This window comes from Macaca mulatta, chromosome 1, assembly GCF_049350105.2.
Source record: "Macaca mulatta isolate MMU2019108-1 chromosome 1, T2T-MMU8v2.0, whole genome shotgun sequence".
In the NCBI taxonomy this organism is placed as follows: Eukaryota; Metazoa; Chordata; class Mammalia; order Primates; family Cercopithecidae; genus Macaca; species Macaca mulatta.
The window spans coordinates 173,333,223-173,346,156 of NC_133406.1; the positions used below are offsets into that span (position 1 = coordinate 173,333,223).

A 12,934-nucleotide genomic window follows, 5' to 3' on the forward strand; every position below is an offset into this window, starting at 1 on the left:
CAACATGGCTGTGCCCTACGACACACACCTGTACGTGAGCACAGGGAACCATGAATACAGCCGTTCACTGCAGCACGACTCATAACAGGGAAGAAGTAGAAACCACTCAGTTTAGAGGAATGAGTGAGCTATTTGTTTCTATAATGGAATGCCAATCCACAGTTAAAACAAATAACTTTCGTATTTTACCAAAGAGGGGCATGGTCCAGAGAAATTATGTAAAATGACAAATGTCACTCAGATGGATAATGGGAAATCTGAACCTGAAACCAGGACTCCTGAGTCTAAGGATAGTGGTCTTTCTAATGAACCTTATCTTTTGTAATAATTTAAACTTCCAGAAAAACTGAAAACAATACACACAAATAATTCTCCTATACTTTTTACCCGATTAGCGATTTTTAACATTTTGCCACATTTTCTTTTCTTTTCTTCTAAATAGAGACAAGGTTTTGCTGTATTGACCAGGCTGGTCTTGAACTCCTGTCCTCAAGCGATCCTCCCATCTTGGCCTCCCAAAGTGCTGGGATTACAGGCATGAGCCATCACGCCTGACCACATTTGTTTTATTCTCTCTCTCATTCTCTCTGTTTAGAGATATAATTTTTTTCCCTAAACCATCCAAGAGAGGTTGCTTGAATATATAATGACCCTTTTGCTATAATACTTCAGTGTGTTTTCATATTAATAAAAATATGCTTCAAAATATCCATAGCAGAGATATCAAATGCAGAAAATTTCACATTGATACCAAATTTCTTTTTATAATCTATAGTCCATATTCAAATTTTGTTGAATGCCTCAATAGTATCCCTGAGAGAGAATCTCTCATCACATTCACCCTCAGCATAGGAGTCAGTCCTGGATTATACATTGTGTTCAGTGGTCAAACATAGTTTTTATTTGTTTATTTATTTGCACCAAACACATTTGCATTTATTTTCTTTTAAAAAAAAGCAAATGTCAAAGACCCAGTTTACCAGTTTTCCTTTTATAAACCTAAGCTTAACATCACATATTTAAACAATTGTCAAGACTAAGTTGCCAGGATTCAGACTCAGCTAGAAAACACCCTTAATTTATATTAAACCAGAAATGTTTTACCATTAATGTATTAATATATTTTACTACTAATATATTTTACTACTACATACTGAAAAAAAACGAATTTAGTTCTGTAGAAGATTCGCCCTGGCAATGTTGACCTCACAGCGGGCCAACACTATGTGGCTCACATTTCAGACACAATGGAAAAGCAGATCCATGCTGGTGTTAGTGCACAATCTTGTCCTACACTAAAGAGTCAAGGCTCACCTTGGAGTACATTTAATAAAAAAGCAAAAAGCATACAGATATTTACAATAATATATATTTTTTTGAGACGGAGTCTTGCTCTGTCACCTAGGCTGGAGTGCAATGGTGTGATCTTGGCTCACTGTAGCCTCCGCCTACCAGGTTCAAGCAATTCTTCTGCCTCAGCCTCCCAAGTAGCTGGGATTACAGGCGCCTGCCACCACACCTGGCTAGTTTTTTGTATTTTTAGTAGAGACGGAGTTTCACCTGTTGGCCAGGCTGGTTTTGAACTCCAGACCTCACTTGATCCACCTGCCTTGGCCTCCCAAAGTGCTGGGATTACATGTGTGAGCCACTGCACCTGGCCTACAATAATTTTAAAGACAAAAAAAAAAAAAAAGTCCTATTAAGGGTCCCAACAATAAACTCAAAAGTCTATGACAAATAGAGGTTCCGATTAGCTGTTTATAAATACTTTAGGTGCAATTATTCTGAAAGGCAAGTTACCTTGAAATCTACAGAAAAAGTTTCTGTTAATCCTCAGATGGTTCTTGTTATAGTTTCACATTTCTGTTAAGTGGATGCCTTGAATTACTTGTTATCCAAGTGCAGCAGCTGCTCCTTAACATTTGTTGTTAAAGACATTAACTGGCCATCTTCTTCAATTTCTACTCTTTCTTGACCATTCTTGACAATTCCATTTGTAGTGATTTTTCTGCCATTAACCATTTTAGCAGAAGTGTTATCGATTTGAAGTTGCCAATCCCACTACCACCAAATGATGTGGAAGAAAATGAAGCGAGGCCCCCGTGACCTAGTGACCCAAATGAAGTATTAATAACTCCTGTATCAAAAGAAGATAATCCACATCCAAAAGATGGAAATCCACTGAATGTGGAGAAAAACTACCCCAACCCTTGGCTTCTGCTTCCACGGGAACCCCTTTGATTCTGAAACAAGTCCTCAAAAGAGTCGTCAAAGAAGTCAAATGAAAATGGGTCCCTTCCATCAAAAAATTCCCTGAAAACATCATCTGGGTTACAGAATGTGAAACCAAACTCAAACGGACTGTCAAAATGACTTCCACCTCCTCCTCCACCATTTAATCCTTCTTTGCCATATTTGTCATAGATGTCCTGTTTTTTAGCATCTGACAACACCTCACACACCTCAGCTACTTGTCTGAATTTTCTCTCTGCTTCTTCTTTATTCTCAGGATTTTCATCTAGGTGCCACTTCAGTGCCAGTCTCTGGTGTGCCTTTTTAATATCCTCGGGTGAGGCCTGTCTCCGCACTCCTAGAGCTTCATAGTAATCCACCATGATTTTGTTTGTTTGTTTGAGACAGAGTCTCGTTCTGTCATCCAGGCTGGAGTGCAGTGGCACCATCTTGGCTCACTGTGACCTCTGCCTCTGGGGTTCAAGACATTCTTCTGTCTCAGCCTCCTAAGCAGCTGGGATTACAGGCCTGCACCACTATGCCTGGCTAATTTTTATATTTTTGCTAGAGACGGGGTTTCAGCACGTTGGCCAGGCTGGTCTTGAACTCCTGACCTCAGGTGATCCACCTGTCTTGGCCTCCCAAAATGCTGGGATTACAGGCATGAGCTGCCGTGCCCAGCCTAACCCATAATTTTAAGAGATTGCTGGAACAGGTCTGAGGATGGAGGCAGCTGAAGGCAGGCGGGAGGCAGGGGCAGTGGCCAGTATCGCCTCTCAGCTCTGACACTGCTGTGCTGGTGGTGGTGACTACTCACACTTTCCTCTCAAGCCTATTTTTTTTAAATTTATTTTTATTTTTTAATTTTTAAAAATTTTTAAATTTTACTTTAATTTCCGGGATACACGTGCAGAACATGCATGTTCGTTACATATATATACATATGCCATGGTGGTTTGCTGCACCTATCAACCTGTGCTCTTCCTCTCCTTGCCCCTGACCCCCTGACAGGCCTCGGTGTGGGATGTTCCCCTTCCTGTGTCCATGTGTTCTCATTGTTCAATTCCCACTTATGAGTGAGAACATGCAGTGTTTGGTTTTCTGTTCCTGTGTTAGTTTGCTGAGAATAATGGCTTCCAGATTCATCCATGTCCCTGCAAAGGACATTAACTCATTCTTTTTAATGGCTGCATGGTATTGCATGGTATGTGTGTGCCACATTTTCTTTATCCAGTCTATCATTGACGGGTATTTGGGTTGGTTCCAAGTCTCTACTATTGTAAATAGCAATAAACATACATGTACAGATGTCTTTATAGTAGAATGATTTATAATCCTTTGGGTATATACCCGGTAATGGGATGGCTGGGTCAAATGGTATTTCTGGTTCTAGATCCTTGAGGAATCGCCACACTGTCTTCCATAATGGTTGAACTAATTTACACTCCTACCAACAGTGTAAAAGCGTTCCTATTTCTCCACAGCCTCACCAGCATCTCATTTCCTGACTTTTTAATGATCACCATTCTAACTGGTGTGAGATGGTATCTCATTGTGGTTTTGATTTGCATTTCTCTAATGACCAGTGATGATGAGCTTCTTTTCATATGTTTGTTGGCCACATAAATGTCTTCTTTTGAGAAGTGTCTGTTCATATCCTTTACCCACTTTTTGATGGGGTTGTTTGTTTTTCCTTGTAAATTTGTTTAATTCCTTGTAGATTCTGGATATTAGACCTTTGTCAGATGGGTAGATTGCAAAAATGTTCTCCCATTCTGTAGGTTGCCTATTCACTCTGATGATAGTTTATTTTGCTGTGCAGAAGCTCTTTAGTTTGATTAGATTCCATTTGTCAATTTGGGCTTTTGTTGCCATTGCTTTTGATGTTTTCATTATGAAGTCTTTGCACATACCTGAATGGTATTGTCTAGGTTTTCTTCTAGGGTTTTATGCTTTTGAGTTTTACATTTAAGTCTTTAATCCATCTTGAGTTAATTTTTGTATAAGGTGTAAGGAAGGGATCCAGTTTCAGTTTTCTGCATATGGCTAGCCAGTTTTCCCAGCACCATTTGTTAAACAGCGAGTCCTTTCCCCATTGCTTTTTTTGTCAAGGTTGTCAAAGATCAGATGGTTGTAGATGTGTGGTGTTATTTCTGAGGTCTTTGTTCTGTTCCATTGGTCTATGTATCTGTTTTTGTACCAGTACCATGCTGTTTTTGTTACTGTAGCCTTGTAGTATAGTTTGAAGTCAGGTAGCATGATGGCTCCAGCTTTGTTCTTTTTGCTTAGAATTGTCTGGGCTATTTAGGCTCTTTTTTGGTTCCATATGAAATTTAAAGTAGCTTTTTCTAATTCAGTGAAGAAAGTCACTGGTAGCTTGATGGGAATAGCATTGAATCTATAAATTACTTTGGGCAGTATGGCCATTTTCACAATATTGATTCTTCCTATCCGTGAGCATGGAATGTTTTTCCGTTCGTTTGTGTCCTCTCTGATTTCCTTGAGCAGTGGTTTGTAGTTCTTGAAGAGGTACTTCACATCCCTTGTAAATCATATTCCTACATATTTTATTGTCTTTGTAGTTTGTGAATAGGAGTTCACTCATGATTTGGCTTTCTGGTTGTCTATCATTGGTGTATAGGAATGCTTGTGATTTTTGCACATTGATTTTTCTATCCTGAGAGTTTGTTGAAGTTGCCTATCAGCATAAAGAGTTTTTGGGCTGAGATGATGGGGTTTTCTAAATATACAATCATGGCGTCTGCAATCAGAGACAATTTGACGTCCTCTCTTCCTATTTGAATACACTTTTATTTCTTTCTCTTGCTTGATTGCCCCGGCCAGAACTTCCAATACTATGTTTAATAGGAGTGGAGAGAGAGGGCATCCTTGTCTTGTGCTGGTTTTCAAAGGGAATGCTTCCAGCTTTTGCCCATTCATTATGATATTGGCTATCGGTTTGTCATAAATAGCCTTATCATTTTCTCAAGCCTAGTTTTTAAACAATTTATTACTGCTGAATCTGAGCATGTTTCATGGATATGTCTTTTGTAACTCCTCTATTACACACACCTGCTGACTTTAATATACTCTTGAGTACAACCGCTATATTCTTGGTATTGTACACGTTATTACTTACTACCAAGAAGAAGCCTCCAGTCCTTCATGACAATTTAAAGACACAAGTTAAATACCAGTCCCCATCCCTTGAGGAATTCATAGTACAGCACAGACACATGGGGTGCGAGTGAAGTGAATACATTCAAAACCAGCTCCACCACTTATGACGTAAGTGGTGCGGGGCAAGAAAAAGCATCATTCTGACTCAATTTCCTCAGTGTAAAATGGTGATAATAATATCTACCTCACAGGTTGTTTGGAAGATTAAATTAAATAATGTGTGGGAAGAGCCCAATATGAATTCATAGCAGATACATTTTCTTTGTGCACTGAGATTTAGTTTCTGTTGAGTTTGTGTGTTCGTGGTTATGACACCTAATACCCCTAAAAACTATTCACAGTAGGAGATGTGGGAGCTGACACTTAAGTCATTTCTTCCCCAGTTTATGACAAGGTTACCTGGTTTCCACTCAAACACAGATAAAGGTGCTTTCTCTTTTACATGCTACACCACATCAAACTTAGTATCGTGCAAAAGATTTTTGCTTACACAGTCATAGGAAAGAAAATTTGCATCAGTTTGCTTGAATATTTTGGTTAGCCATACTTTACTCACATTCTGAAACTCAGTCATGTAATTCAGAGGGGTTTTTCTCTTCTTAGATGATTCGCAGTATATTTATCCAGGAATAATCGCTGAGATGGAAAGATGACAATTATAAGCATTTATACAAGTAAAAGTATTAGAATTTTAGTTCTATTTTAGACTTCCAAATAGGGTGCACAATGAATTGATAAGGCAATCCAGTGGTTCTTCACAGGTTTCTAATATTCAGGGTGTTTTCGTCAAGCTGAATTGCATTTATTGCCAGTTCTTCCATCTGCAATTGCAAAGAGGGTGATGTAGGGAGGAACTGTCAGGATAGCATGAGGTTTAACTCCAGTAACAATTTACTGAAAATAACATCAAATATTTATTTCCACTTTAGTACCTACCTAATTTCAGATAATTTAGCTTACAAGATAAAACAAACACCATTGGTTGTTGCTAACCATTATTAAAAGACAATAATGTAAGTTCTAAGAGCCTAAAAATACAAAGCTTTTCTTTTCTTTCTTTCTTTCTTTCTTTTTTTTTTTTTAATTTGGAGAGTTGTATTAGCTAGGGCTCTAAATTGAAAATAATAGAAGCCCAACTCTAAGGAGCTAAGGAAAAAAGAAGGCTGTATTATAAAGTTTCTCATGGGTCATGAGTCATGAATATGAACCCCGTTAACAATTAAAGCAAGGGATTCTAATGCATTCAGGTTCTCATTCCATCATTTCTCTGTCCTTTTCTGTGGATCTGTTTATTATTCTCCTTATTCTGTGTCTATGGGCCATCTTCCTTTTATTCTGGTCACATGGAGAAAAACAAGACTGACAGCTTCTGAACTTGCCACCCAACATTCTGTCACTGGAGGGAGTCTGTCTCTTTCTCAGGCCTAATTGTAAAATTCCTAGTGAAAATCTTTGATTGGTCCAGCTTGGATCAGGTGTATACTTCACACCAATCAACTGCTGCTAGCTAATCAGAGTGATACTGAAGGAACATGTGGATAGGAGGAAAAGAGCAGGTCCTAGAAGAGGAGAACTGGTGAGACAATAGATGACTGCTGTTATGGACAGAATTGTGTCCCCCAAAATCCATATGTTGAAGCCTTAAGTCCCAATGTGACTGTGTTGGTGATAGGGACTTAAGGGAAGTAACTAAGATTAAGTGAGGTTATAAGGGTGAGGACCTAATTCGATAGGATCAATGTCCTTATACAAAGAGAATGAGATAGCAGAAATGTTTCTCTCTCCTTCTCTCTGCATGAGCCTAAGGGAAGGCTATGTGAAGACATGGCAAGAAGATGGTCATCTACAAGCCAGAAAGAGAGGTCTCACCAGACACCAACCCTACCAGCACCTTTATTTTAGACTCCTAGCCTCCAAAACTGTGAGAAAATAAATTTCTATTGTTTAAGCCACCCAGTCTGTGGTATTTTGTTATGGCAGCCTGAGCAGACTACTATAACCACCATATGCATGTACTCCATCCATTCTCTGAAAAAAATATTTTCTGATTACCTATTACATCCATTAGGATCAATTCAAACACAAATAGCAGAACCTGCAAGAACAGTGATATTAGAACATGACTCTCAGGTAAAAGAAGTTGAGGAAAGTGATCCAAGGCAGCTCCTCAAAATCATCAGATATGTGGGCTCTTCTGTCTTCTGCTCACCATACTCAGTGCACAACTTCTATCTTCCAGGTCACCTTATGGTTTCAGATAGGAGCTGGAGCTCTAGATGTCATGCTCACTTCTCAGTCAGCAGGAAGGAGGAAGAGGGAGGAAAATATTCTCCATTTGTCTGTCCCCACTTTTTAATAAGACAGCTTGGAAATACCTGTACCAGTTTCTGTGTATATCTCATTGGACACATGACCACACCTAGCTGCAAGGGAGGCTGGAAATGTATCTTTTTACTGGTAGAATTGCTATCATCAATGATGTACGGGTTCTGTTAGGAAGTAAGAATTTGAGAATGGAAGTTGAACAGACAATTACTAGGCTCTGCCACAGTTATATAAGTCAGAAACTGTGGTAAATGCTGTATTAGTCCATTTTCGCGCAGCTGATAAAGACACACCCAAGACTGGGCAATTTACAAAAGAAAGAGGTTTAATGGACTTACAGCTCCACATGGTTGGGGAAGCCTCACAATCATGGTGGAAGGCAAGGAGGGGCAAGTCACATCTTACATGGATGGGAGCAGGCAAACAGAGAGAGCTCACGCAGGGAAAGTCCCTTTTTTAAAACCACCAGATCTTGTGAGACTTATTATTATGTGAACTGCGTGGGAAAGACCTGCCCCCATGATTCAATTACCTCCCACTGGGTTCCTCCCACAACACGTGAGAATTCAAGATGAGATTTGGGTGTGGACACAGCCAAATCAATGAAATGCCAACTACAGCTTCATTCAGAAAATTAGCAGGCTAGATACAAACAAAATTTAATAGCATTTAAAATAATAATAAATAAAATTTCCCCCTGTGGATTATCTCTAGCTGACTATATCAAGTAAAACCATCTGTGATTTATAATTGAAGTGACACATTATGCCAAACTTCCTACTGGCAGTTTATTAGTATTATTATAAAGATATTTGGCTGGGCATAGTGGCTCATGCGCGTAATCCTGGCACTTTGGGAGCCCAAGGTGGGCAGATCACTTGAGCCCTGGAGTTCAAGGTCAGTCTGGACAACATGCTGAAACCTCATCTCTACAAAAAATTAGCCAGGCATGGTGGCATACGCCTGTAGTCCCAGCTGCTTGGGGGGTACTGAGGCAGGAGGATTACCTGAGCTTGGGAAGTGGAGGAAGTCAAGTCTACAGTGAGCCGAGATCATGCCACTGCTCTCCAGCCTGGGCAGCAGAGTGAGACTCTATCTCAAAAAAAAAAAAAAGACATTTAATTAATATTCTGTAAGTTGATTGCACCTGTTTGTTTGCTCATTTTCTTTAACATGCTACACCCTTAGTCTGCCCCATTATCAGCCAGAGAGCTATCTAATTAGTGTGGTGGCTAAAAATACTTCCCCCCAGAGAAATGAAGGATAGTGTTCGCCCACTGAGGTGTTATTAACTCTGCCACATGAAAGTATTTGAAGAAAGGGTTTCAGTCAAAAGGAAAGAAGATGGTTGAAAATGACTGTCTTTTCAATGACTCCAATGACTGTTGGAGTGGTCCTAGAAAATAAAACAAAGCTGCATAGATGAAAATAAAAACATATAATTTTACATTATGTCATTGCTTTCTTGTCAATTATAGAGTGGCAGTTTAGAGAAAAACAACAATGGTGACGACTAAATAATGGAGTGTTGAGGAAGAGCCTCAGAAACCACATTGAGATCTGAAAGCTCTTTGCCTTCATGAATTACTGTTTTCTCTCTCATGAGAAGCAGATGGAATGAATAGATTGGGCCATTATCTATTGTTCATTCATTCAGCCAACAAATATTTATTGAGCACCTACTATGTGCCAGGCACTGTTCTAAGCATTAAAGGTTTATAGGGAACAGAGTAGACACCATTCCTGTCCTTCTGGATCTTATATTGTAGTGACTGACAGACAATGAACAAGATTAATAAGTAAGATGTGCAGTATGTTCATGGTGAGTGTTGTGAAGAAAGGCAAATCAGAGGAGACTAGAATGCATGGGGCTGGAGGAGGTTTGTCATTTACATGGAATGGCTGGGGAGGGCCGAATAGGAGGCAATAGGAATTCTGAGAGGTATCGTGCTAATGAACAATTCAGAAGGGAACAGCAGGAGCAAAGATCCTGGGGTGCTTATGAGGTTTCCAGTGTCTGGAGCTGAGTGATTAGTGGGGAGGATACTGGGACAGAAGAGGTAAATCAGGTGGGGCCTCCTAGGTCATTATAGTGACTCAGACTCCTGTTGTGTGTGGGATGGAAAGCCACTGGTAGATTTGGAGCAGACAAGTATAGTTGTAGCAGGATCATCTGGCTATGAAGACAGACCTTTGGGAGGCTTTTGTAATAACTCAGGCAAGCGATGACTGTAGTTTGAGCTAGGCGGTTGAGTTGAGGTGGTAAGACGTGATTCAATTTCTGAATATATTTTGAAGGTAGGATGGATAGGGTTTCCTGATGGAGTAGATGTGAGGAATGAAAGAAAAAATTCAAGGATGGCACCGAGATTTTTGGGCAACTAGAAAAATGGCAACACTATTTACTAAGATGGGACATCTGTGAGAAGAGGAAGCTTGGGTCTTAAACACCTTGATGATAGATAAATGAAGATGCTAAGTAGACAGTTGAATCTGGAGTTGAGTCTTGAGTTCAAAATAGATATCGGGTTAGCCTGTTCTTATAACATGTAGATCGTGTTTAAAGCCACAAGAATGGACAAGATCACCAAAGGAGAAACCAAGGCCTTCACTGTGGGGCCTTCAATATTTAGGTGGCAGAGACTAGAAGAAACCAGAGAAGTAGACTGAAAATGAGTTGTCAGAGTAAGGGGTCAGGGGTGTGTGGTGTCCTTGGAGGAAGAAAGTATTTCAAGGAGGAGAGAGTCAACTCAAATTTTCTCAAGCAAGGTACACCAAGATCAGTATCCCTGTCCCAGAAAGTAGGACAAGGAGAGAACATGAAACTCCAGTGACTGCCCAATATCACATACTTGGCATGCAGTAAATTTGAAATTCAAAAAGTAAATTTGAAATTCAAAAACCCAGATTGTGGCTAGGCATGGTGGCTGACACCTGTAATCCCAACACTTTGGGAGATCAAGGCAGGAGGATTGCTTGAAGCTAGGAGATCAAGACCAGCCTGGATAACTTAGTGAGGTAATGTCTCTACAAAAAAACAAAAAAGTTAGCCAGGCATGGTGTGTGCACCTATAGTCTTAGTTATTTAGGAGGCTGAGGCAAGAAGATCACTTGAGCCCAAGAGTTCAAGGATGCAGTGAGCCATGATTGCACCACTGCACTCCAGCCTGGGTGACAGAGCATGACCCTGCCTCTAAAACAAAACAAAACAAAATAAAACAAAAAAGCCCTAAAAACCCCCTCCGATTGTTTGACCTTAATCCAAGCTCTTAAAAGGAAAAAGTAAAAGAAAGTTTAGTCTACCTATTTGTAATATTGGTGACATTTGTAGTTCTACATGCTTTTCTGATTTTTTTTCTAACCGAAGATTTCTACTTCTTAGTAAACCAAAAGCAACAAAATGGAAAAGACAATGTAAGAGTTTTAATAAGTGCCTCAAAAATTATCATTTCATTAAAGCACTGAAGATGGGTTGAATCTATTAATATCATTTATTGTGTTTGCAAAGTGCTTCTGTTTTTTTGTTCTTTGTTTTTCTGGCATTAGAATTGCTTTTCTTCATTGCTCTGCGCTTCAGCGGTCTCCCTCCTGTTCTTCAAAGGGTTCTGCATGGGCTGCCTCTCTTCAATCAAATGGAATCTTCAAAGTAACACATTGAATGGGATGTGCAACGAATACTGAAAAAAGAATGAATCTCAAATACTTGGCAGCCGGCAGTTTCTTAAAATCCTAATCTCTTCATTTGGTGAAATACAAGTGATTTCCAATTTCAGCAACTGAGATAAAATAAATCTTCTATATTGGACCACAAAGTAAAATAAACACTAAACTTTGTTTAAATGCAGGTAAGACCGGGTGCAGTGGCTCATGCCTGTAATCTCAGCACTTTGTGAGGCTGAGGTAGGAGGATCTCTTGAGTCTAAGAGTTTGAGACTGACCTGGCCAACATGGAGAAACCCCATCGCTACAAAAAATACATTTTGAAAATATAGACAAGAAGAGATCTGCAATAAGTATCACAGCAACCAATATCAAATGAATATAAAATTTTGCATATTTACTATGAGATCCTGAACACTAAAACAAAAGATCAGGAGTGTGAGAGGAATTTAGGGTTGTGCTGTTTAATAGTTGGACAAAAACAGTTCTGCACTACCTAAGTGTGCATGCTTTTAGAGTTTTCTCGTCCTGTTTCCTCATCTCTTTTTCACTCCACTTAGTCCACTGACATTTTCTGCCTCGCCTCTCAGGTACCTAGTATTCCTATTCTTACTGTATCAAAATTCTTCATGCTAAGCACTCTGCCAGTGCTTTCTTTTCTTTTTCTTTTTCTTGACACAGGATCTTGCTTTGTTGCCCAGGCTGGAGTGCAATGGTCCAATCTCAGCTCACTGCAACCTCTGCCTCCCAGGCTGAAGCAGTTCTCCTACCTCAGCCTCCTGAGTAGCTGGGACTATAGGCACACACCACCACACCCGGCTAATATTTTGTAGAGACTGGGTTTCACCATGTTGCCCAGGTCTGTCTCACTGTACTGAGCTCAAGTGACCCACTGGCCTTGGCCTCCCACACTGTTGGGATTATAGGCATGAGCCACCGTGACCAGCCTGCCAGTGTTTTCAAATGTTATTTAATTTAATGTTCTCAACGAATGGCCAGAGGAAGATATTAATAGGATCCTTTTTAAGGAGAAAGAAACTGAATCCTCCTGGTTAAGGGTTTGCTGGAAACCACATTGCCAGGATCTGAGAAAGGTGGATTCTTTTTACTTATTTATTTATTTATTTATTTGTTTATTTATTTTTGAGATGGAGTTTTGTTCTGTCGCTCAGGCTGGAGTGCAATGGTGTGATCTCAGCTCACAGCAACCTCCGCCTCCCCAGTTCAAGCTATTCTCCTGCCTCATCCTCCCAAGTATCTGGGATTACAGGTGTGCGTCACCACACCCAGCTAATTTTTTGTATTTTTAGTAGAGACAGGGTTTCACCATGTTGGCCAGACTGTTCTCAAACTCCTCACCTCAGGTGACCTGCCTGCCTCAGCCTCCCAAAGTACTGGGATTACAGGTGTGAGCTACCGCATCCAGCCACAGAGGTTGATTCTAATCTGATCTGTGTCTTCTAATGCCCACTGTTCTCCCATTGCTTAATATCATCATGTGCTAGGCTGTTCTTGCATTGCTATAAAGAAATACCTA

General features: G+C 40.0%; 1 pseudogene; it reads right to left on the bottom strand.

Annotated features, from left to right (window-relative positions):
- Positions 1-1,884: 1,884 nt before the first annotated feature.
- On the bottom strand, positions 1,885-2,758 carry LOC700558 (dnaJ homolog subfamily B member 6 pseudogene; annotated as a pseudogene).
- Positions 2,759-12,934: the final 10,176 nt, after the last annotated feature.